Consider the following 26,961-nt stretch of genomic DNA (forward strand, 5'->3'; position numbering starts at 1 on the left):
CTAGATATGCAAAGTATGTTTTGCACCAACAGAAATATTTGGGGTTTGGTGATTCTTGACTGATAACGCAGTTTTTCTTGTTATAAGTTTGCATTTTTATTGTAATTCTCATGAAGAGTTATGATAGAACTGCAGCACACAATGTCTTTAGAAATATCAGTCAATATAACTGCAGTTATGAGCATTTGGGAACTTCCACAAGGCCATTTATCACTGCATCAGCACAGTGACATCCTTACCAAAGTGCTGCCACTTATTATTTGCCCAATTAATCAAGATTTCCCATTTCCACGGAAAAGCCAATAAAGAAAGAGACCTGTGGAAATGGTGAATCTAGATTAAATTTGGGGCAGGAGGCGAAATATGGAATGCATTTTGATGAGGGTGATACTATGCGGATTCTGACCTGAGTAAAACTGGCATACAGTATGTGAGTTGCATTGAGTCCAGAGTAAAATACTCTGTAAAAGCACCTTATGACAAGACAGAGAATATTAGAATTCCTATTTTCGTATTTTGCTGCTCCTCTGCACCCCCTTCCCATCCAGGTAAGCTACAGTGCTACCAGTTTTGGGGAGGCAGCTCAGTAGCTCTGCCCCACCACCCCAGCTGCTACAAAATCTATGCATGCTAGTGAACTTGGTCACACACCACCATTTTATTTGCTCATTTGTGAACATGGATGTGTCAATAATGAGCAAAATTTTGACTTGTGTATGTGGTGATTGACTGGAGAAGGGAAAAAACATTAGTTGCGAGTACTGTCCATGGAACTCTTTGAAGGTGCAGGGGGCCAGAACCCTGCTTGAGATAAGCAGATCTGGTCTGTTCTTACATGGAAAGCCATCTGAGAATGACATGTTTACCACTTTGGGTTCCACATTGGAAGAAAGATTGTGTGTGTGTGTTATTTCAAAGGAAGGAAGGAAGTGGTCAGCAAGGAAGAGAGTAAACCACTAGTGGATGATCTACTCACCTGACCTCTGGTTGGTCACATCACTGCTGCTTACTGGGAGGGTGAAGGGAGATGTTTTGATGAGGTCAGCACAATGCAAACACACCAGCAAGAGCACTGGATTGTCTCAGCCAGTGCATTTGCACCATGCCAACCTCAACACTGCTTCTCCCTTCACTGTATCTCTTCTTGTGAGCAGTGACATGACCATCCATAGGTTAGGTAAGCAGAATCACCTGACCATGTCATCTACTACTAGAGTAAGCATATGGACCAACCCAGAGTCTTTCATTCCTAGGAGTTTTGTTGGGACAGTAAGGAAACTACTATTTGTCTGACCTGTGCTCAAATGGTAACATGATTAATTACTTCTGTTGGACCATCTGGCCCCATTGGCTCTCTCTCTGATGTAAATGATCTATGAAATTGTTTTAGAAAAAAATATTAATATTCTGCATCTGACAATAGCAGAATATCCTTCTGATGAATAGCAGAATGTACCATATAGCTATTTTAAGTGAGACTCCATGGTTCCATGTGAATAAAACCACTTTTCCCTAACTGTTTTCCCACGTAATTTCTGTAATTCAGTTAGATACAATCTTATCATTTCCTCAAAGTGTCTAAACAATGCCTGCATCATGCAGACTCCAGCATTTTAACACATATTGCATATATATTGCATTACCTAAAACCCATTGTTGAGCATTTTGGCAATACTACTCCAGTGTGTTTTCTGGGCTTGATATCACTGCATCTGGTTAGTGTCTAAGCCAAGCAATCTTCATACCCTTGAGACCAGTTGTTATTACTGCAATAGTAAAGCAGAGTATGATTTCCTATGTCAGGAAAAAAATCTTAATACCTTTTGTTACCATATGTGTTTAATCGTGAGTAGAACAAAGTGTGTTTGTGGAATCATGGCTGTACTTTGAAGACTCAGAGGTAATGTAAAAAAATTTTCAAGACCATCTGTGTTCCTTGTGTAAGCTCCAGTTTGCTGTTGAATCCGTTTCTCTTCACCAATACTCTTCCATGAAATAGATTGACAACACAATTTACTACTCAGCTAAAATACTTGGAGTTAAGAATGTAGAGTTTCACCAATGTCAATGGGACCGAATGGTAATTCACATGGGATCAGATCCCAAATTTTTGAAAGACAGTTTATGACATAGCCTAGCAAACTTGCCACAGTGGCACAGCAGTTGAGTTACAGTGCTTTCAATTTGTACCATGGGTCTGTAAGATAAATATCTCACTCATCCATAAGAAGGGCTGGCAGGGAACAATATCATTAACTGACAACAACAGTGAGCCCAGCCATAACTATTGGGGAAAGGGAGGAGCAATCACGAACCCAACTGAGACTCAGAATTTCATGTGAGAGGATTGTGTCCTCAGTTCATTCTGTCTGCTGCACTTATCCATCCTCATCTGGTAATGTCAGAAAGATGAAATTACATGCCCCAAATCTCTCTCTCTCCCTCCCCCCCCCATATTTTCCCAGCTCTTAGAATGCTCTGGAGACAGTCCACAAATAAATGGCTTACAAGAAATGGGTTAGGAGGGGGAAAGGAAAAGAAGCAAATTCAGGTACTGTAGAGAAAAGGAGACATATGGTCCAAACTGATTGAAGCAGCCTCGCTGACTCACTTTACCTTCCGATGCAGTCTGGTGGAATGGCTGTGGGTGGGCAACAGTCAAATGCATCTTGTTTATTAGATGAATTTATATCGACACCCCATAACATAATTTCTCTGGGCATCTCACAAAACAAAAAGAATTAAAACATAATATAAAGCAATAAAATGAATTAAGAACCAAAAACACAGGTGATATATTAATCTTGCAAAATATGACAATGTTAATGAGAGTACATGAGGCTACAATCCAAGCCACCTTTGCAGCCTCCACTGGCCTCTGCTTGCAGGAAGCTTCAAAACTGGAAGAACTGGGGTAGGGAGAGATTAAGCTGGCTTTGGGAGCCATCGGTATCTTAGCTGCCTCCACTGCTGTCACTTGATGGCGTCAGGTATGAGCTAGGTGCAATTGCTGCACCAGCTCCATGCTGGCACAGCAGTTTGCTTCCACCCACTTCCCACCCTGGCCAGGATGGGCAATGGGTTGGCAGGTGCAGCAGTGGTTCAACCTTGCCCTGCCACCATTCGGCTGTCTTTGGATTGTCTCATTAATATACCGTATTTTTCGCTCCATAAGGTGCACCTGACCATAAGGTGCATCTACTTTTTTTTGAGGGGGGAATTCAAGAAAAAAAAATGTGGCTCTTGGGGGCTTTGTGGGAGGTGGGGGAAGTGAGAGAGCCTCACTCTGTCCCTTCCCCCACCTCCCACAAAAGCCAGGGATAGCCGCACAAAGCCTCCCCAGGGCAGCGGGATGAAAGCTCCTCGCTGCCCTGCGGAGGCTTCGCGGGCTACCCCAGAGCTGCTCAACCCAAAGAGCAGGTCGGGGAGCAACAGAAAGGCTGCACGCAGCCTTCCCACTGCTCCATGAGGCTAGCGGTGGGGGAAGCACGGTTTTCCCCCACCAGCAGCCCCAAAGAGCAGGTCGGGGAGCAGCGGAAAGGCTCCCCACGCTTGTTGGGGCTGGTGAGGGAAGCCTGGGTCCCCCCCCCCAGCCCCAGGGACCACACATTCACTCCATAAGACGCACAGACATTTCCCCTTAGACATTTCCCCTTAGAGGAAAAAAGTGTGTTTTATGGAGCGAAAAATACGGTATTACTTATAAGACTAATCATGATTGTTATGGTAATCTGCATGGTATAGTAGTCCAGATGTCACAGGCTGGCAAAAAAACAGATGATGATGATGATGATGATACTTTATTTATACCCCACACATCTGGCTGCATTTCCCCAGCCACTCTGGGCGGCTTCCAGCAAAATATTATACAATAATTCATCAAATATTAAAAACTTCCCCAAACAGGGCAGCCTTCAGATCACTTCCAAATGTGTAATTTGACCTTGAAAGTAGCAAATGTACCCTGCAAATTAGTCACTGGGGGAGTGGGGGGGATACAAGTAAAAGCTTGAAGATTTCATAGCCTCTTCTTTCTTCTGCTTCTGCTTGTCAGCCCTGAGATTGCTTGGCGATTTAATTTAATACTAACTTGTAGCAGAAAACAAGCTGAGATCTTGAAAAGAAGTGCCAAGTACCTAATGTTTCCTTAAGCTGAAGGATTAGGCTTTCCCGATTGTCTAAAGATAACATGACACCTTTCAGAACACCACAGTGATTAAAATAACTTTATACACTTCACTGGGCATTTCCCCTGCTTCTTAAGAATGGGAGTAATCTCAAAATCACTATACTGTAAAAAATAAAAACAAAAAACTTTGGAACCCCAAAAGTGTTATGTACACACATAAGAATGGTCAGAGCTCTACTACTATTGTTTAGATCACCATAGTTCAGTTTACTTTACAGATATGCAAGGGTTCGTGAAGAGAGCCATTGAGAGGTGTGGCCTAGAGATAGGAAATATGGCTCCAATTCAAGGGTCATGGATAGAAAGTCCTAAGCTTTATCTGTACTCCATTCTATACTCTCTGGAGGAACAGGAGAACCTACAGAGCAATGCCTAGAGGGGAAAGGAGAGGGATGATCATTCCATCTGGCAAGCAGAACTGGAACAATTGTATTATCACAAAGCTGAATTCCACCCATATATGCCAATTACTCAGCACTGAGTGAAATTGTTTTTAAAGAAATAAAATGACTAGCTGAATAAGAGGGGAAGTCCAGCCACATTGAACTCAAAATGGTCAAATGAAACTGAGAGCTATTTCTGGGAGGGATGATAAATTGTGTGGCGAGTCCCCTCCCCCCAAGTGAAATGAATACACAGGATACATTATTTAAGGTTAATGGACATAAAAAGGCCACAACTTTATTGATTACAGGAATTGGAAGGTATTGGCCTTAGGCATTGGCTCCTATCGACTACCCGGCATGGGGACCGGGAAGGGTTATCCACCAGCCGTGGGAGTCCTGTTGAAGTACGCCAACTAGGATCCCATGGGTGTCACTGCTCGGGGCGTGCCGGAGGTCCTCACCTCCCTATGTTTCGGACAGGGCAACGCCCCCCGGAGTCCTCTACCGGACTACCCTTTTCATTGGGGGGAAGGTGATGGTGCTTCCTTCCCCCCTTCATTTGCATAACAATTAACCCCTGCCAATGCCTAACCGCCAATACCGTGGAAGTTGTGACGTTTGCTACTAGGTAGGCGAAAAAACCAAAAGGCTTGAAGTGTGCCAACTTGGAAAAATTCCTACCAGGCCCCTTGCGGCGACCAACCGAAGTCCATAGCAGGGTCAAAGCTAGCTAAGCCTAAAGGGTGGGTGGGATGGGAAAACCCGGCAGCAGGAACGAGGGAAAAGAGGGCGGTCCCCGGGCGCGCCGGCCTTAAATGGGCTAGGCCACGCCTCCCCTGCCCGCCGATTGGCAGGCCGGGTCACAGACACGCCCGGGGATTCCCTCTTCTCGCGGGGGCTAAAAGCAGCCCCGCGTGTGTGGGAGAGGGTGGCCCGCAACCCCCCCCTCCTCTCGAGTTCGGAAGTGGCTTTCTTGGAAGAAGGGCTTAGTAAGGCTTACACAATAACCTAACGCAATAGGTGTCAGAAGACAGAGATACCTCCAGTCACAGGTTCTTAAATAACACCGGGCAGCATTTGTCCTTGGCTATTTAAAGTTTCTCAACAATGAATATATATATCTATCTATAGCCTTCCATGAACAGTATTCTTGTCATCAGCTGCTTGCTTGTCTTACTTCCCAGTCTGTTTTTTGATCCCCTTTAAATATACTGCTGGTAACTCCTGTCTGGGTTTGTCAGCTAATGTTTTTATAATCAAGCATCCTGAATAGATTGAATTCCAGACATCCTGTAAGTGTGGGGGAATCCAAAAGCACTTCACCAAAATAGAGCTACTGTGGAGCCTCCAGTTTGATTTGTCATTCACGTATAATAAAGAGATGGAGGTGCCAGGAGAACATATTTCTTCTTTCTTTTTATTTTGTTTGATAAAGAATTAAATAAGGCCAATGGAGTAATTCATCCCAGATGGAAGATTTTCCAGATTTAAGTTAATTACTGAGTGTGGCAGTCCTAAATATGGGCACTTAAACACAGGCATGATGAGATTTTGTTATCTAATAATAATAATAATAATAATAATAATAATAATTATTATTATTATTATTATTATTATTATTATTATTATTATACTCCACCCATCTGGCTGAGTTTCCCCAGCCACTCTGGGCGGCTCCCAATCAAGTGTTAAAAACAGTACAGCATTAAATATTAAAAAGTTCCCTAAACAGGGCTGCCTTCCGATATCTTTTAAAGATAGGATAGCTGCTTCTTTCCTTCACATCTGAAGGGAGGGTGTTCCACAGGGCGGGCGCCACTACCGAGAAGGCCCTCTGTCTGGTTCCCTGTAACCTCACTTCTCACAATGAGGGAACCGTCATTCAACCTCATATTAATTTCCCATCCTAAATTGTCTTTTCTGCATCATGACACAAGAATAGTGTGTTGGTGGCTGATATTTGCTGTGCACTCGTAATTCCACTTTATTAGTTGTTGTGCAATGCTTCCCCAGTGCTCTTGCATTATTGAGATCTGGAAGGATACTCTTGCACTATAGCATGACGAAAGTTGGACAAAAATAATAATAAACTGGGACATGTGTAGTATAAAAAGTTGGAGGATTTCAGCCTGGGTATCAAACATGCATGGACTGGAAGCCAATTAGTATGTTTGCCACCTTTGGCAGGATCATGTAGAAGGACCCTAAGTCATCATGATCATGAATAATCTTGAATGCACAATGAAAAATAGAGCTTGAACATGAGGCCTTTTGCAAGGCATAATGTTCTACCTCCTGAGCTAGGGTTCTTCCAAAACGTGTGTGCTAGCTCAGACCGATTTAGGTTAGGCTATAAACAAGTTATTTTCAGAAAAGGCAAGAAACTTTCTGCAATTGTAAAACATAAAATATGCTAGTTAACCATCTGGCTAGGTATCCCACTTCTCCTGCCTCAAATACTGGCAGATCTTTCAGCATCTCTGCAACTTTTCACATTTACAAGGTATAATATTCACTGAGTCTCACATGCAAGAAACGGAGACACAATGAGTCTGGCCAAATTGTCAGTCCCTTGCATTGTAAGAAAAGAAGCACTGAATCTTTATGTTAATTGTCAGCTGCTTCATTCCTGAAACCAGACGCTGTAAATCTATTATCTAATTGACTGCTCTGATTAAAAGTTTTCTAGACAAAGCCAGTAGGTATTCATTTTGAGTCGGTTAGTCTCCTCTTTTAATCTTAACATCTGAGAAAGTAGCACATTAAAAAACAATGCTTATTACCATTCTTAGAAGTCAGGTTGACCAATGTGAAAGTTCTTCTTCTTACAGCATTAACCTTAGCATTGTAAGCATGTTTCTGACAGTATACTAAAAATATGCATTCGTATCATATGAACTGTTTTATAATTCTGAAGCAGCGCAGAACTTTAGAGAGGTGTATCATTTAGGAAGGGCAAGGGTTAAATGGCTGGGGCGGAGATGCTGTACCAGCTTCTCGGCAGGTGAGCTGCTGCTTACTGGCAATGGGAGAGGTTAGGAGGTGGGGAGGTCAGTACAGTACGAACATACCGGCAAAGTCAATCCTGTGTCCCACTTCAGGGAAAGGAGCACTCCTGCTTTCCATGTTTCAGACATGGAATTGGTTTTGGAAGCCAGTCTTCAATAGTTGTTTTGAGATATTTTATTTATTATTTCAACAATTTATATACCAATTTTCCAAACATATTGGACTAATATTCAATAAATAACATGATACCCCATGAGCGCCTTCTTATATGCATATAATGTACTGGCATTATATCATTGCCTACATGCTCTTCTAATACGAAGTGGCTTGGTCTGATGGGGGAAAACTGAGCCACTATCTATCCAAAGGAGTAATAACCAAACTGTCCAGTAAAAGTGTGGAGCCAGTTTGATCTTTCATAGACCCCCCTATAAATATATGCATGAGATCCCAATATGGAAACAGCTAGGGCACCTCACTGGTTTGATGTGAGCATCTCTTAAAAGTGAGCTCTTAATTGTGAAGAGGGATAAAGTAGCATTGCCATATTTCAAAAACTGAAAATCTGGACACAAAACCTTTTCTGGCAGAGTTGTTTGTTGAGTTTCTTTTGCAAAATCTCAAAAGAACTATTTTAAAGGAAATTCCGTACATCTGTACATTCTTAGGAAGCCTGAACAAAATGACATATGATTCCATTCTGCTTCTTGCTGTTGTACCATGTTTTGTATCACCCTCCTCTGAGTTTGGATTTCTGATGTTCTAAATAATTTCAATAAAATAAATAAAATAAAATAAAATAAAATAAAAATTACCAAGATTTAGGGGGGCTGGCAGAAGCTTCCCTGAGTATTGCTGGTGCCACTTTGGGCTTAATAGGCTGCTTCCATATCCCGCTAATATCCACCCTCAAGTCTATAAGAAATACAAAGAACATTACAAAAAGACAAAGAATGTCTTCTTGAATGATCCTCTGAGGCAATTCCATCCCATCCTTGGGTAAGTAGAAGCCTGAGTCATGAAACATGGCATTTATGCACCTCAGTTTATATTAAGAATGCTGATGCTTCCGACTTATCTCCTGCCTTTATTTGTTTTGGAGTGTCTTATGCAATTCTTTCCAGCTGAAACCTCAGAAGAAGGAGAACTGTATCCGCACCTTGTTTTTGCAAGCAAACTTAACAGGACCGTTTCATTCTCCCCATACTCACCCGAAGTTTCTAATTCACGAAACTAAAAATGATAGAAATTGGAGAAGTGACATGGCGATGTTTTCCTAGATTACCACTGTATGAACAGATTTTTATTATAATATAGAGCTCCCAAACGAACTAAAGTATACATAAAATAAGCAAAATGGAGGCAGGTAATCTAAAATAACATAACATAACGTAACATAGGGTTCAGATGAAGAGAATGATGTTGGGATCAAATTAATAAAAGTCGGATTTCTTTTATTTTCTCATGAACAGCTATTTCACTGAATATTCCCCTTTGCACTATAGACTCAGTACATTTATTATAATCCCCTTGAACTGCAAACATCAGGCATTGTGGCACCAAATGGGTAAAAAGGGGGCAGAAATATATCCTGTACATTTTATTAAATTACAAAACCAGGTGAAGAATGAGTAGTTTAATAATAATAATAATAATAATAATAATAATAATAATAATAATAATATATTTTTGCTATCACTGGCGGGGGACTGAATTCACTTCCAAATAGATCACAAGCAAATGGAGTTTTTATCCCTTTAACCTTTCCAAGTAAACATCTGTCTACCCTCCGTTATATAAAAACACCACATAATTTGGCATGGTATCCTCATAAGCTTCTTAACAAAGATCCAGGTCTGGGATAATAGGGCAATTATTTCTGCCAGGTCAGAAGTGTTTTTGAAGCTTGCTGTGTGTCTGCCTGCACTTGGGTAGATCTAACTACTGTTATCATGCTCTCACTTTCATTAATTAGAACAAAACCCCTTGCAATTATTTTAAACCGGTGAGGTGCCCGTCATTTTGATGGGCTGTATATGTAAACCTCTGTGTGTTAAGTGAGTGAGAGGTAGGATGGGAACAGAGGGTCTTTGTACAGAAACATTGCACCCCATCATTGCTAGGGGAGGACAGGCCACATGTTTCAGGAATGGTAAGCAGATTTGTCACCATTATCATATTGTCGCTAAGCAAGGCCCTTCCTTCTCCCATATTAGCGATTAAAAGTCATTCACTTATACTGGAGATAGGAAGGGATAGATAACTGGATATGTGATAAATCTGACCTTACTATACCTATCAACTGCCCTGGAAAAACTGGGACATCCTGTTTTTCAAGCTACAGCATGGCAGCCATTTGGGGTGCCTTGCTTTCTCATGGCTTTGGGCCAAGATTTCATCCTGAAAAAGCATTTTTAGGGGGTCTGCAAACTTGTGCAACTCCCAAAATATGCGTTTTGGGGCACTATGCCTGAAAAAGTGCTTTTTCTGGGTCTGCGATTGCACAATTAAGTGACTCGCACAGAATTCCTGATCTAGAAGATGGTGTCCCAGATTTGGGCCACATCCTGTTGGAAGGTATGTCCTACTTACTCCTGCTGGGGGAAAAACCATTTGCAGCATGTTGTGACCTCATACATAACCGTGTATGGATTTTCTCTGGGGCCAAATAATTAGCAACAATAGTTTGAGTTATTACTGTCCTGTACTGACTTTTGGATGAAGATTCCTCCATTAAATACAAGGAACCTTTGGGTGCAACCTACTGTCTCTTCGTATTAGAGTAGCTAGATCTGAATTAGTTTTTGATAGTTTCAGTATTCACATCCACTGGAAATAAGAATTTGTTGGGTTACATCCAACTAAGGTTTACTCAGAAGCCATTGAAATTAATATGTTGAAGTTCATCATGTCCATTAATTTCAATGGGTCTACTCTAAGTGAGACCAGAATTAGCAGACCCATTCAGACTGTCAACTGAAACAACCTAAATCGATTCTGATCACACTGTAGATGTGATCCACTGGTTGATGATGGCCAAGATCTGTAACATTTGCAATATTCATAACAAAATAAACAGAAGAACAGAAGCCTGGACAGTTACAGGATTTCAGCAGAACATTACAGGACATGCACTGATCACAAACCAAGCATGTCAGCCACAAAACCTTTGCAGGGACAAACAGTGTTAAAAATAGGAATTTGCATACCAATTTGCAAAAAGAGGATTTTTGCATATTCCCTGATACCATCATGAGCCCAAATCTTCATTAATGCACAATAAGAAGGACATGGGGGGTGGCATTAGTACTCCAGAACCATGGGCTCTGATATTGTAGTAGAAGACCACAAAGCAAATGTAAAGGGGCAATCTGTCTTAATGGCTATTTACATTGTCTTCTAAGTGAAACATTTCAATATGCTGACATGGTTGCAAATCTGAGAAGTGACAGGGTGTTAGTCAGATAGAGTATAATTTTAGTAAATGGTAATAATAACAGGCATCAAACTAGTGTCTGGGCGGGGAAAGGATAATTATGTGATATATACCATACAGTGCGCTTTCCTAATTGCTACTTTGGGGTCAAAGAGGCCAGCAAAGGTTCTTGTCATTTGCAGAGCTAAACAGCTCTGAACTATAATCATACTTAGCACTCTAGACTTGACGCTCTCAATATCAAAGTGTCTCGCGAGCTGCGGCTTCCGACATAAAGTGAGCTTAATGAGAGGAAGTACGGGATATTTATTTACATAACCGTTCACCCAAATGCCATAACAAAAGTCAGACCTTGGAAAAGAAGCTCCAGCGGTTCTTGGACTGTTGTCATGCCATTTCCTCCTGTCTTTATGATTCTTCATCAAAGGAAACAGTGAGGGTGTTCCCGCGGTTATAATCACTGGCCCTCCGCTGAGAGATGGTTGGAGGGTAACGTCAGCGGACTTTGAAAGCGGTCACGGGGAATGCGAAAAATCAGCAGCTATTTGTGTTTGTCACGCTGGGGATTATTTGAAGAAGAATTCTCACCTCTGCTTTTCCTGGGACTTCATGCAGTCCATTGTTTTCAAATCAAGAATAGACATGGTCACACATGCATTATATTGGCTGGGGATGGGGGGCTTGATTATTTCTTTTGGCATTACAACTTCAGATGGGAATGTCTCATGATACATAAATGTCAGTAGCATCAGTGCACCCCTCCAGATGTCCTTTTTATTGTAATCCATGGTGATTTGGACTCATATTCAATCAAATTTTCCATAACTGCAAGGTTTTGGGGTGGACATACTGCTTCCTTTCCAATCAATGCATGTCCTGTATCTTCCTGCTGAAATCCTATTTTCATACCACAAATATTCCACAGAATGGTGTGTGTGTGTGTGTGTTGTCCCACTTTTCCTACACTATAGCACAAGACTGCCACTCTAGAGGACAATAATAAGATGACACTGGGAATGCATTGCATAACAATTAATAAAGACAAATGATGAATGGATAGTTGAATAGAAATCCATCTTCATGAGTCCTATGAAGATGTCATGGAGTGGATGCTCAGATCCAGAAGAAGAATGGGAGGTGCTTGGGTAGTTGGAACTAGGACAACCCTGGGGAAGGTCCTTATGGCATGTGATAGGTCTAATCAGGACTCCAAGAGGTGTCTAAGCTTGGGGAGTGGGCTGGTCAATTAGGGACTGGATTCAGGGAGGGACCAAGTAGGCTGGCAGGTGAATGTTCTGCCCTCTAGCACCAGACATCTCCTGTTGTGGCATCTCCCGCAGAACACCCTTGTGTCAGGGAGAAGCCTTCTCCTTCTGAAGAGGCAACTGGGAGTAAATCAGATGCTAGGCCTATGCTGACACTGCCTCTGTCTCCAAAGCCATGAAGAAGCCAGCACTGGAGTGAACAAACCTTGCTTCTCCAACCCACTCAAAGGAGTGCCTGCTTGTTTGCCCAGTCTTAAGAGCTATGCCTGCCATGCTCTTCAAAAAGAAGGTGCAAGAGGAGGGTGTTGCTTGTTGGATTATTAGCCTCTGCTTGTACTTAAATATGTGTCCATACCTCTTATGTACTGGTGAACCTTGCCTATGCCTTGTCTATGTACCAATCCAATTTATGCATTAAAGCCTTTGGCAGGAACAGAGCTGGGAGTTTGAGTTCTTTGTCCAGCAGTCCCAAGGAGTTTGAGTTCTTTGTCCAGCAGTCCCACTATTATTGCATCAAAGACATGTTGCAAAATACACACACACATTCTGAGTAGACTTTTTGAAATCAATGGACAAAACTAACAAGTCCATTGGTTTCAAAAAGTCTACTCTGTGACGTAGCTGGATACAACCCTTATTTTGAATGCTTTCATTGGAAAGTGACAGATCTTTTACTACAAGCGATGCACTAAACATTCTCTTATGCAAGGCTCAGCTCTTCCACCTCCTTGCCAAAAGATTCTGATCTTTAATAAATTCATTTGTCAGCAGAAATAAAGTATAATATGGGCTTCCATTCATTCCAGTGAAATTTGTAGTAATTAGCTTCATATTCACTTCTGGGACTAAACATTCACACCCCACATTAAATTTACTATCTCCATGAAGTATGGTGTAAAATACACATTGCCCCTTCAGCTTCAAAGCAGTGCATTTTTTTATTGGCGAAAACCTCTCTCATTAAATGCAAACAGGCAGTGGTCATACACTTAAATCTATGCAATGATAGCCATTGGAGGTGCACTCTGGTCAAACCCCCACCACATACCTAAAGTAGTACCATACCACTTTAAACAGTCTTGACTCCCCTCACAGAATCCTGAGAAGTGTTGTTTGTTAAGGGTGCTGGGAATAGAAGAGCCAAACCCCTCCCCACAAAGCTATGATTTCCAGAGTTTGCTGAGAAGAAGGATTGTTAAATTGTAACTCTAAGTGGAATGGGGCTTGAAGTGGTGTAACAGCATCTTAAATTCATGGTACAGGTGTGGCCTTAGACTTTGAAGAATGGCTTCTGCTTGGCTGAGAGGCAGAAGAACTGTCTGCACTGCCACAATATTATATCAGATAACCGAGACACATATTACATTTAACAAGATTGATTCTAGCGCTCACAGTCAAAAAATTATGTAGGATATTTTTTAGTTCAAAATCTGATGTGTGGGTGGGGGAGAGAAGGTGGACAAAACTTCATGGTAAAGTGGGAGCTGGAGTTGCGAAATTGGAGCTTCATCCCTGTCCGGACAATGCTAGGTCATCATTTATCATTTAGTCCTGGGGCTAAGGGGGAAAGTACATGCTAACTATTAGCTGGTGGCACCAGGAGGAGCTTCAAGAACTGCCAGCAGTGAGTTCTTCTCCACCCAAAGGAATTTTGTCATCTCCTGAAAAATCAGCTAAAATGGCATCTTCATTTTTGCCACAAGGAAGGGGTGGCGAATTTGGGATTGAGACGCAGGTGGCGCTGTGGGTTAAAACCTCAGCGCCTAGGACTTGCCGATCGAAAGGTCGGCAGTTCGAATCCCTGCGGCGGGGTGCGCTCCCGCAGCTCAGTCCTAGCGCCTGCCAACCTAGCAGTTCGAAAGCACCTCCGGGTGCAAGTAGATAAATAGGGACCGCTTACTAGCGGGAAGGTAAACGGCGTTTCCATGTGCGGCTCTGGCTCGCCAGAGCAGCGATGTCACGCTGGCCACGTGACCCGGAAGTGTCTCCGGACAGCGCTGGCCCCTGGCCTCTTAAGTGAGATGGGCGCACAACCCCAGAGTCTGTCAAGACTGGCCCGTACGGGCAGGGGTACCTTTACCTTTACCTTTACTTTTGCATAGCCCTGATTTCTTTACAAAACTCTCTCTCTCGTACTAAAATCACAGTGCGTGCATTTGTGCTTACACATACATATATGAATTTAATCAGCTTGCATTGACTTCTTTACGACCTGCTCCTTAAATGAATTTAGGACTGCCGCATTCATTTTGATGTCCTTGTGCTCCTACAGTCACTGAAGCACAGCTCAGGATTTTGAACTTTATTAAGTAATGTTATGACCATGTAACAACAAGAGCATAACAGGGGGCAGACCAGAGATAAGAATGCAGCTAATATAAAGGCTGTTCCACAAAAGCTCATATGACTTGAAAGAACCATAAGCCTACTCATTGTGATGTCTAAAGCATGTTGCAGTATTGCATATTGCACCTGTTCTAATAGCATTCACTGTAAGACTTAGCCCTGGATTGTTGCTTATCTCCATCCTCCTGTGGGATTTCAGAGAAAGCAGAGGAACCACCGCGTTCTTGCTCTTGTCCCAACGGTTCACTCTATGGAAAAGAATACTTTGGTGGCTAATTAGGGCAGCATCCAGTCTGTTTCATGCAGCAACAAAAAACAAACGAAACATTGGAAAATCTCGCCTAAAAATATTGAGGTTCAAAGCAAAAATGTATCATGAGTCCTTGCCTACAATTACAATGATTAAATTAACAAGAACACATGGAAGGAAAAACAGAATGTGATCCAAAAAGATGGATTAAATAACCATGTGTCCTTCACAGCAATTTGTTTTGGGGATTTTTCCGCAATTCTCATCCAGTTTTCTCCCCAGAGTTTGTTTTTTTATTATTACTATTATAAATATATACAAGTCATATAAAACTTATGGACACTAATAATAAGTGATCCATCTAATAGTCTATGAATAGACTAAGATTACTACCGTATTTCTACTACACATTTCACATAATGAAATATTTTGCATAGCATTTTTATACATTCATGTCTATGTTAAATTTCAGGCCACGCCCATTGGCCCTTGCCCATGGGTGTGGAATGGGTGGGTGTGCCATGCATGCCTTTCCAGTACATCCATCACCTAGCAACAGAAGAGGGGGAAAAAATGTATCCATGTTGTTAGGCAGTCCATGAGGATGGGTAAGGGAGGACATGTGTATGTTGAGAACATTGTGGTGAACCCTCTTAATTATGACTCATTTCACTCTGTTTTTTATCAACGACGAGGATGAAAAGAGAAAAACTGTTTGCAAATGTGTCAGTGACATTTGGTGAGATGCTTTTACAGCATCCCATTGCCCTCGCTGCACTTTCCCACGAATGTGGACTCGCATAGACATGCTGCTGTCCATAAGAGGGGAAAGTATTATTCATGGCAGAAGCACATCTGGGGTGAAAAGGTAATGATGGCTGGTAGTTATTTCCAAGATTCATCCTATAACATAAACCTGGCTCAGATTGTAAGCCAGGAAACATGATCTGTCAGAGGAACGAGGTTGATTTTGGACTCTCCCATTTCCTCCACATATTGTTCTTTCAAACAGAATGAAGCAATTAACAAATCTGTGGATCATCTGACTGACCTACTTGCCTCGGCAGCTTAAAACGTGAGTTGGCAGTTCCTGGAATACAGCAGCAACAGCCACAGGCCTCTGTTCCATTGGCTGCATCACAGAGCTCCTTTTCATCATGAAGTTTCTGCCACTGTCTTTAATGAGTTGCTGATTTGCATGTTGCACTGCTCATATGAATAGACCACATGTGTGTGCCGAAAAAGATAAAAAGAAAAGCACAACGTATTACAAATTGGAGCTAAGATATTGCTTACCACAGCGGGTAAGCAGATTCAATATAACAGCTGCATGGAGTTTGTGTGAAAGCACTTAAAAGTGTAGGATTTCAACATGGTTCATGTCACTTTGAAAGGCTTTTAGCCTATGTAATGGTCGACAAGCAGACAGTGTCTGCACTCCAGCATGATGTGAGTTGACAGAGATTGTTGTCCCAACATTGCGTGCCTATGTGTCAGTCACTGGACCACAACTAATAACTTTTTTATATATATAAAAAAAATCAGCCACATTGGGGCCTTCACACAACTAAGTATTTTTTGGGAAGCAACTACCACTGATATTAATTTTTTGTAATCTTTATTCTTAGATCTTATTATGATATATGTGCCAATTGCTCAATTTTGTTGTGTACTTCTTAATCTATTGTTTATGGCCACTTTTGTAATTATGTAAATCTTCTCCTGTTGCAAGCCATCCTGAGCATGGTTTTAACTATCAAAATAATGGTGATGATATAGCCCCTGTCACTTGTAGGTCCTTTTGCATTTTCTTCATTGGGATAAATCTGCCCAATGACGTAAGTTGATAGTTGAAGCAGTTCACAGCAGACTTGCGCTTCAATGTTTCTACACAAGAGGAGGCTACCGATTACAACCCCTCCTTCCACATCAAAGCAGGATCTAGCATACTCCAGCACCACAAGGGCTTGCTGCTTGGACAAGGTGTCTGTGAACTATAAGAGCTGGATGTCCAGCTGATGATTATCTATTTATTTTCAGAGGTCCAGTTGGGTATACTCAAAGTAACTGCATGGAGGAAAATAATCCTTTAAATAAAACACCTTATTTGCATCACTAGTCAAATCTTTCTCCTCAGATGTTTCTTTTTCCTGTTATAAAATGTAAAGAGCATCAAGATGTCCATCTGTCATAGAAACTTCAGCTGAGATCCTTGCATTGCAGGGGGTTCGGCTAGTTGACCCTTGGGGTCCCTTCTAACTCTACAATTCTGTGGTTCTGTCTAAACCAAAAAGGTCTTTAACAGAGATGGTTTTCCCTTGAAAGGATTCTTATAAATTTAAGTCTTCTTCTTCTTCTTCTTCTTCTTCTTCTTCTTCTTCTTCTTCTTCTGCTTCTGCTTCTGCTTCTTCTTCTTCTTCTTCTTCTTCTTCTTCTTCTTCTTCTTCTTCTTCTTCTTCTTCTTCTTCTTCTTCTTCTTCTTCTTCCCCACCCATCTGGCTGGGTTTCTCCACTCTAGGTGGCTTCCAGCAAAATATAAAAAATAATAAAATGTCAGACATTAAAAACTTCCCTGAACCAGGGCTGCCTTCAGATGTTTTCTAAAAGTTGTGTAATTCTTTATCTCCCTGATATCTGATGGGAAGGTGTTCCAAAGGGAGGATGCCACTGCTGAGAAGGCCTTCTGATGGATCCTTGTAACTTTACTTCTCAAAGTGAGGCAATTGCCAGAAGACCCTCAGAGGTGGACCTCAATGCCTGGGCTGAATGATGGAGGTGGAGATGCTCCTTCAGGTATACTGGGCTGAGGCCATTTAGGGCTTTAAAGGTCAGTACCAACACTTTGAATTGTGCTTGGAAACATGCTGGGAGCCAGTGATGATCCTTTAGGACTGCTGTTATATGGTCTTGGTGGCCACTCCCAGTGGCTAGTCTAGCTGCTGCATCTTGGATTAGTTGTAGTTTCCGAGTCACCTTCAAAGGTAGCCCCACGTAGAGTGCATTGCAGTAATGCAAGTAGGAGATAACCAGAGCATACACCACTCTGGCGAGACAGTCTGCGGGCAGGTAGGGTCTCAGCCTATGTACCAAATGAAGCTGGTAGACAGCTGCCCTGGACACAGAATTGACCTGAGCCTCCATGGACAGCTGTAAGTCCAAAATGACTCCCAGGCTCCGCACCTGCTCCTTCAGGGGCACAGTTTCCCCATTCAGGACCAGGGAGTCCCCCACACCCACCTGCCCTCTGTCCCCCAAGAAAAGTATTGAGTCTTGTCGGGGTTCAACCTGATTAATAAACCAATAAAACAATAAATTAATAAAACAAACAACTGTTGTTCATGTTTTGTCTTTGAGATGTCTCAGAGCTCCACTGCACAGTTCCAACATAAAAACAATTCTATGTCAGAACAAGCACACAAGCCACAATTGTCAGTTCACTTGTACTGGTGGGTCGTCATACCATGGCTAACTTTGTGAAGTTTGATTCCAAGTTGTCCATTCCAGCACATGGAGTGGGGGATAATCTCCTTTTGGGTAGATTCCATGAAACCCACGCAAAGCATGCTTGAGTGTATGATCTTTAAAATGTGTAAAGATGTCAAACTATCACACAGAGAGTGTAAGTGTGCACTGAGTGGATTGATGAGAACCCAAATGACAGCTTTAAAAGTCATTCCCCAACTATTTCTGTAGCCTTTGAAAGAGGGTGGTTTTCTTTTGAAATCTTCACTTGTGTACTCACATTCAGTTGAGAGAGAGAGAAATTTCCCACACAGTTATATCCTTCTCTTTCAAGCTCAGACTCTTTATTCTATAGAAATCAATGCAAATTAAAACCAGCTGATTACATGTATAGGGACATGTAAATGTGGCACAGAGAAATATATAAAGGAACAATATTCAAAACAAAAAAGAGGCTCATTTCATCTCATTGGAAATCTACTCACACAGAATGATCTGCCTATCTCTGGGGATGCAGGCTATGAAAGAAGCTATTTTCTGACCCACTGCATGCCTCAATATAGCTGCCACATTTCCAGGGTCAATGCGCATGGAACTGGCAGCACATTTTAAAGCCGTGGAGGCAAGCAAATTTCTGCCAACATACACTCCTTGTAACTGTGGGCAGACTAGGCCAGGGACTGCCTCCTCCAAGTGGCTGTGCCCCCAGGAATGCTTGGGATCTACAGAGGGATCTTTAATCAAGCTGAATCTATGGTCAGCTCAAGATCCATAATCAGTCATTTCCATAACAATCATATCACATACCCGACAACATTTCTCCATTGTAACTAGGAACATCCCAAGGGAAAGCAGGACAAATAAGAAACTGGGATAGCTTCTGTAAATCCAGGACTGTTCCTGGAAAATAGGGACACTTGGAGGGGCTGATATCACATATTTTAAGATAATGTTTATAGAGACACCATGAATGGGAGTCCTCTGCACTTGTGTTTGGGACATAAGAAAGCTAGTTCTATGACACACTAGACTGAATAGCTTGTTAAGGAACTGACAGGCTGCTGATCACGGTAGCTCTGAGGGGTTTCAAAACAATTCTCATCACTTTTAACAAACTACAGTTCCCAGGATTCTTTGGGGAAAGCCTTGACTGTTAATGTGGTACAAGAGTGCTGTAAATGTATGGTGTAGATACGTTTTATGGAATCTGGTAACAGGCATAATTGTAGTTTCTCCCTGGAGAAGGAGAAAGCTAAGCTTGTTTGTCAAACAATGGCAGGGGTCAGGGAGAGAACAGAGGCCAGTAGGTGCCCTCTGGGCCGTAATGTAGAATTTTGTTTTTGACTTGCTAGCTCTTATTACTGCCTAGTTTATTTAAAATCAACAACAAGAAGCATCTAGTTTTCACTGAGGAAGCGCAATAAATCAGATTTCCGTCTTTAATATAGTGAAATTGGTTAGCCTGCTTTCATGGGCGTGTATATGATTATGAGTTTATGCTCTGTTGGTTTCATGTGACTGGTTTTATTGTGTATTGAATGTTTATTTTTTTATATTGTCCACCACTGGGATTATTTTTAATGAAGACAAACAAACAGAATCTGGCTGACTTCAGCCTGACAGTTTAGCAATGCCACATGACGTATGCCTAGCTTCACTAAAAATGAAGGGAACCTTGGAAGGTACTCTGAATACCTTGGGGTTTCTCAGTTTCTCCTCTCTGCTTGCTGCCTGCCCTCAGAAACCCTTTCATGGTCAATATGCAAAGCACAATTGCCCTTTTGCCATCAGTGTTCCAATGGTGGAGAGGAAAACAAAGAAACCCACCAAACTCTGAACCCCAGAACTAGACTACTCCTTTTCCCTCCTGCTGTCATCTCACAAACACCTTCTGACCTGGTTGGGGCATGATGGCCAGAGTTCAGGGTTTGGTGGTCCTGCTGCCATAGACTTTCCCTCACTGTTAACTTCTAGAAACACTGAGAAGGAAGTGAGCCCTCCAAATGATATCATTACTGACTGACACAGATAAGACCCTCTGTAGGATGCCTTGGCTCCAACTCTCGAAGCTCCTCCCATTATTTCTCAGGATCTGACCATCCACTCTAGGATACCTCCCCAGGGTGCGTGGCAGCAACTTATGCAGAATAAGATAGCAAAAGGTGAAAGCTTTATATGATCTGAAGAGAAACCACACCAGAGCTTCCGAAAGAATTTTTTAATTTGTTTATGTATGCTTTTTGAATTATGGTGCTGGAGGAGACTCTTGAGAGTCCCATGGACTGCAAGAAGATCAAACCTATCCATTCTGAAGGAAATGAGCCCTGAGTGCTCACTGGAAGGACAGATCCTGAAGCTGAGGCAATACTTTGGCCACCTCATGAGAAGAGAAGAGAAGAGAAGAGAAGAGAAGAGAAGAGAAGAGAAGAGAAGAGAAGAGAAGAGAAGAGAAGAGAAGAGAAGACTCCCAGGAAGACCCTGGTGTTGGGAAAGATTGAGGGCACAAGGAGAAGGGGACAACAGAGGGCGAGATGGTTGGACAGTGTTCTTGAAGCTACCAACATGAATTTGACCAAACTGTGGGAGGGAGTGGAAGACAGGAGTGCCTGGTGTGCTCTGGTCCATGGGGTCACGAAGAGTTGGACACGACTAAATGACTAAACAACAACAACAAAAATGTATGCTAAGGTGACAGCAATAATAGTTTATGTGCAAAAATAGAAAGAAGAATTCCCATTGAAGAGGAGGAGTTTGGATTTGATATCCCGCTTTATCACTACCCGAAGGAGTCTCAAAGCAGCTAACATTATCCTTTTTCTTCCTCCCCCACAATAAACATGCTGTGAGGTGAGTGGGACTGAGAGACTTCAAAGAAGTGTGACTAGCCCAAGGTCACCCAGCAGCTGCATGTGGAGGAGCGGAGACGCGAACCCGGTTCACCAGAACACAAGAACAAAAAACGGATTTATGTGCCCCAGTACAATACCCTTTTAAAAAAATATAATGCAAGAAGTTTCTCTGAACAAACAACGATTCTTTTCAGAGAAAAACGACATAAATTGGAATATTTCCGCTTTCATAATAGTCACACCCAGTAGTTTTAAAGTCAACCCCTCCACCAAAAGAAAATCTTGGAGTTGCTTTCCCAAGGAAGACAGCCTTTGGGGCATATAAGTTGCACTGAGAAATCCAAGCTGAATTTGGTGGGGATCCATATTGGGAATTACCTGGGAATGGTTGAAGAGGGGACCATTTTGTCCTGCAGAGTAGTATTTCGCCCCTCTGGGCCCCCTTTGAGGTGGACCTCCTTCCCAATCTTTCTGGAAAGTGACCCAAACCTTCGTGGGTTTCTGCCAAGTCACTTGAAAACAAACAATACCCCCTTTGCCTTGTCTACTGCTCTTAACCACTACACCACACTGGCTTATGAAGATTGGCTTATGAAGATGACAGAATATTATTATAATTAAAAAAAATTGTGTGTGTGTGTGTGTGTGTGTGTGTGTGTGTGCATTTCCCCAGCCACTCTGGGAGGCTTACAGCATATATAAAAATACAAGAAACATCAAACATCAAAAAGCAGAATATCCTATACAAGCAACAAACAAGCCAATAAACCAATAGAAACAAGTAACAACAACAACAACAATAACAACAATAAACAGTTTACAGTTATACCCAAATTAAAATAACTGCCAACCCCAACTAAACATTTAACCAATGCCAACCCAACAAAAACAAAACAGATGAGATGGCTAGACTGTTGAAATTAAAGAACAGAATGAAGAAAAAATTCTTGAAGAATGGAAATATTTCATGGAATATTTGCAAAAAACAAAAAACACCTATGTCTATGCTATTAAAATATTATGGTTATGTTAAAACGTATGCAGGATTTGAAGTATAGCAGCAGGTGAGAATTGCATTTAATCACTGATAATTAACACATATACTGGTAATTGGTAAAATATAAGTAGCATAGGAGCTTTATGAGGTAAGAAAAGAACATCATGGAAGGATGGATGGGAAGTCAATGGATCTGAGAGCTTTATTCTGAGGGTTGTTTAAAAGAATTTGCAAAATTTGAAAAGTTAAGAAAAAGGTTATATTTAAAAAGTAAAATACGACAGCAAAACAAATAATGTAGAATTGGCAGAAACCAAACTGCGGCAGAAGAGGAAAAGTGATTATAGTCATAATAGTAGTAGTAGTAGTAATAATAATAATAATAATAATTTATTTATACCCCACCCATCTGGCTGGGCTTTCCCAGCCACTCTGGGCGGCTTCCAACAAAATATTAAAATACCATAATACAAGTGATTAATACAAGTCAGAACAGAAACAGCATTCTTACATCCCTATGTGTCAGGCCTTTAATACTATATCTGCCATTGGGTGAGGTGCTTAAAATCTATGGCATTATCAGTGAAATGCTCTTGCTTTTTAATATAGAGCCCTGTTGTAAAAACATTACCAGCTGACTTTGTAGATGCTATCAAGCTAGCTCAATGTATGACTAATAACTTACTCAAGAAAAATGCCTGTAAACTAGACATAAAGGATTATTTGCTAAAGTTGCTTTACTAAGTTACTATGAATACATCAGAGACTCACGTGGTCTTTTTTTAGATGTGTCCCCAATGGAATATGTTATGAATTATTTGCTGATTTGTAATCACAAGCACATATGTAGGATAAGTCATTTGGATGGCACACAAAAGGAGAAAAACGTATAAGCTATTAACTTAAGTGTCATCTATTCAAAGTCAAAAATGAAAAACAGGCTTAGATGGCATTAGTCTTAAATAAGAACCTTATTAAATGCAAGAAGCTCCAAGCAAATTTCATAGAAGGGTACATAACATGGCCAACCACCATTGCTTATAAATCCAATAATTTTTTCTAAATCTCAAGGTATTTCACATAACCCCCACCCCACCCCGCAAGTATGAATGCTCAGATTGTGTACATGATAAGAAACATTTAGGCATCTGTTGTGTGTTCTTCGACTGAGATGATGGTAAATGGATAATTTGCATATGAATGTGGGGAATGGAAACAATTCATGGCCATAATGTGCACCATGCCTTCAGTGCTCTAATCAGGCCAGAGAAGAATGCTTGGGTTTTCTTCGTTTACCAAACGTGATTTAGAAACAGTCATTTGAATTTAAGCAAACTGTAGATTCTTGGAACTGGTATAAGATTAAGCCAAATTTTGTTAACCATAAATGCAGATTCCATATTTTGGAAATGCAATCCTTTGCCTGTAGGTATCTCCCATCTCTTCAGAGTGATTCTCAGTTTCCCCCCAAACAACATTCCTGCTTGGGTTTTCTTTCCTTGAGAGAATCAAAGGACAGTAGATGACTATGTCTCCTCCCATAGTTTCCACTAACTGATATTCAGAAACATACTGCCTCCAACAGCAAATGCAGAACATAACCACCATGGTTAGTAGCCACTGACAGCTTTATCCTCAGGAATTTCTCTAATCTTCTTTTAAAGCCGTCCATGTTGGTGGTCAACACTATAACTTTTGGAAACGAATTCCATAGTTTAACATGTTGGGGAGGAACTTCTGTACAGTGGAACCTTTTCTATGGGCCTAGGCTTCTCCCATGATGTGTGATTTACATCCCAAGGGGGGGCAGCTTATGAACATAGAACAGGCTCACCTCAATAGATGCTCCTCCATAATGCATGGACAGCAGGGAGGCAGTGTTGATGGAGATGAAATGGTGGGGTCAGGGCCAGATAATGTGGCCCTAGTCTCCTGCTCGCACCATTGATAATTGAGTATGGAATGATTGAACAAGGAGAGAGAGAGAGAGAGAGAGAGAGAGAGAGAGAGAGAGAGAGAGAGAGAGAGAGAGAGAAATAAGAGAGGAGAATTTCTAGCTGGAATAAGCTGAAATTGAGAATCTGCTTCTGTTGAATTCTGGCAAACTGGGATGGAGCCAAGGGGCATGGAGGATGAGAAACAAGTTGCTCCTTGGAAAATTGATGTAAGCTGTGCTGTCTGCATATATATGAATGCCTGTTGACCTCCACATATGCTGGGTTTGTAAATAAAGTAAATATCGCAAAGATGTTGTAAGTCTTTACTGCTCTAATCCCAAGGAAGCTAAAAGCTGTCATGCTGCTTCTGGAACTTCTCACCATTTGGGGAAGTGGGGAGTGCATGATAGTATATCAGCAATATTTTGGGGTAAGCAGCATGAAGACTGTGATCTTTGTGGTTCTGTTTTCAGATTTATGTGTTTATATGATGCAGCCATCTTGCTGAAGCTGATCAGGTCTGGAACTGCTCAGTTACTGGACAGGAGACCGAGTAGGAACAGCATATATTTTAAGGTTACCAGATTTTTTTCAAATAATCCAGGGACACTTTTTTTAAAAAAAAGAGAGAGAAAAGTTATTTTTAAAAAGTTATTTAAAATAAATAAATAAGAAGTAATATCTTCTCTTCCGTGGTCTCCTCTGTCGCGTGGCCTTCCTCTGGGCCCCGGCCTGCTCTCTTGGATTGCTAGCTGCTGTGGAGTAGGCTCGGGTCGGGCCTGGGCTTGGCCACATATCCTTGCCCTCCTGGTGCTCTCCTACCTCTCGTCTTCAGCGGCAGCGTGGGAAGGTCAGGGCTCCCCTCTTTTTTCTCCTTCCTCTTTCTCTCTCTTCCTTCTCCTTCTCCTCTCCTCCTTCTCCCTGTGTCGGCTCCAGGGTTTTCCTGGCTCCGGAGTGCCACTGGGCAGTTGGCTGGGTGGCCAGGCGCTCTTGCTCCTGGCTCAATTTGTGTTGCGGTTTCAGCAGTTCCCCCAGTTGACGCACCGGGTGTCCCCGGTTCCCCCTCTGCAGTGGCAGTGGCAGCGGCAGTCTCAGCAGCCCAGAGCCAGCCTGGCAGCACAGTTGGCTCTGGCTGGCTTCAGGAGCTGCTCGCTGCCATGGTGCCCGCCATTTTGCCTCACTGGAAGTCCCCATATGATGTGTCTTGTACCATTGATCAATCACGTGACATTCATTCCCTCCTAATAAATCTACAACACTTAAAATATAAATCTGGGGACATTAAATGAAAGCCGGGGACATTCTGGGGACAGATTTTGTCCGGGGACAGATTTGTAAATCCGGGGAATGTCCCTGGGAAACGGGGATGTCTGGCAACCCTAATATTTCTTACTTTGAGTTCTGCGATGGAAGAAAGGTGAGACACGGAGAGATAGTGCTGGAGTGGATTTGGATTAGGCAGAGCTGTCCCTCTGCTCAGCACTGCCTGGCCGTGCCACTGAGTGTGCCAGGCTCCACTGGGAGAGAGGCTCCCTTGCCATGGGAGCTCCCCTGGCCCAAAGCACAGGCCAGCAGAAGCTACCATCAGTGTTTTCTCTGCTAGAGGTGGTTGGCTGAAACCACCAAATGGGGTGTTTTGGCGGCAGAGCTGAGCCAACCAAGGATCTTCTGGTTCCCAAGCCAATTCAGCTACTGGCAGGTGGTGGTGAAGACTTGATCCAGGCTTGTTTGCTGCACCAGCGTGAAGCTGGAACAAGAAACATGAGCAATTTTCTTGCCTCCTCCCCACTTCCGATGTGGTGCTCACATAAGCCCCACTGCTGCCCAAGGATTGTGCCCTGGGATTTTAAAATCATTTGAGATTTTAAAATAACATTAAACTTTAAATGATAAGATAAAATAACAAATTTGCTCCCAAAAAGTGTGCAAGCAATACCTCAGCACTTTTTCATGGTTAAAAAAGAGAGAGTATGGTATAAAAGAGCACTTCAACTGAGCTGCAGAATGAAACTTTACCCGGATCGCTGTCTTGCCCTGCCTATTCAGAAGACCTGTAACAGCTGGCCAAAAAGATGGACAAGCTTTATTTGCTAGGATTTTGGGAATACATACAGATTATATATATATATATATATATATATATATATATATATATATATATATATATATATATATATATTTGCTTTCGTAAATATATATATATATGCAGGTTTTGGTGTCCTCGGGTGTCTTCCCGTGTAAAAGTTGGGGTGTCTAGGCGACGTTTCGACGAGGTCTCACTCGTCATCTTCAGGCTGGTGCTTTCGGCTTCTTGTTACTGGAACAGAGCAGGATCTCAGTGTTTGAGTTCCTATAAATACTGTTGAGGGGGTGTGGTGTATAGCCTCCAATGTTCTGGGCAGAGAGGAAGTTCCCAGGCTAGTGTGCCTTTTCTTCTTTTGTTCCTTAATTACTTGAGGGATATCTTGAGTGATTTCTTGAGTGATATCCTGAGTACCACTTAGGTGGGTCATTAGGTGTGGATTAGTTGCTAAAGTCTTTGTGTCTTGACCTCTTGAACTTTGTGAAGAGTTTTTTCTGAGAAGATGGCTGTACTGCACTTAGTTGTGCTCTGGCTTGGCTTCGTGTATAGGGGCGAGCTGTGGTTTTGTGGCCTGTGTCAGCCAGATCTGTGTAGGGATTGCAGGGGGGTGCAGCATCCGGAGGTGCCACCATGGTTTGGCTACTGGATGGTGTCTGTAATTTATCTGTGGAGAGGGTCTGGGTTTGGGTCTGGTGTGGTTGATTGGTGATGGCGTTCTGTGTGCCTCTGGATCTGGTGTCAGTTTTTGTGGG

The 26,961-nt window shown here is 42.2% G+C and overlaps 1 long non-coding RNA gene across 3 annotated transcripts in view; it reads right to left on the reverse strand.

Moving 5' to 3' along the window:
• The window catches only part of LOC309367973, a 52,892-nt gene that overhangs the window by 4,898 nt on the left and 21,033 nt on the right, over window positions 1-26,961 (reverse strand). The window contains exon 4 of one of the 3 annotated variants that reach the window (XR_014167426.1): window positions 1,644-1,766. The exons of 1 other annotated variant lie outside the window; for it this stretch is intronic. This is a non-coding gene — a long non-coding RNA (uncharacterized lncRNA). Of the gene's footprint in view, window positions 1-1,643; window positions 1,767-18,622; window positions 18,693-26,961 lie in introns of those variants that run through there. One more of the 3 variants, XR_014167427.1, reaches the window with a different exon arrangement.

This window comes from Podarcis melisellensis (assembly GCF_964234715.1).
Source record: "Podarcis melisellensis genome assembly, chromosome: 4".
Taxonomy (NCBI): domain Eukaryota; kingdom Metazoa; phylum Chordata; class Lepidosauria; order Squamata; family Lacertidae; genus Podarcis; species Podarcis melisellensis.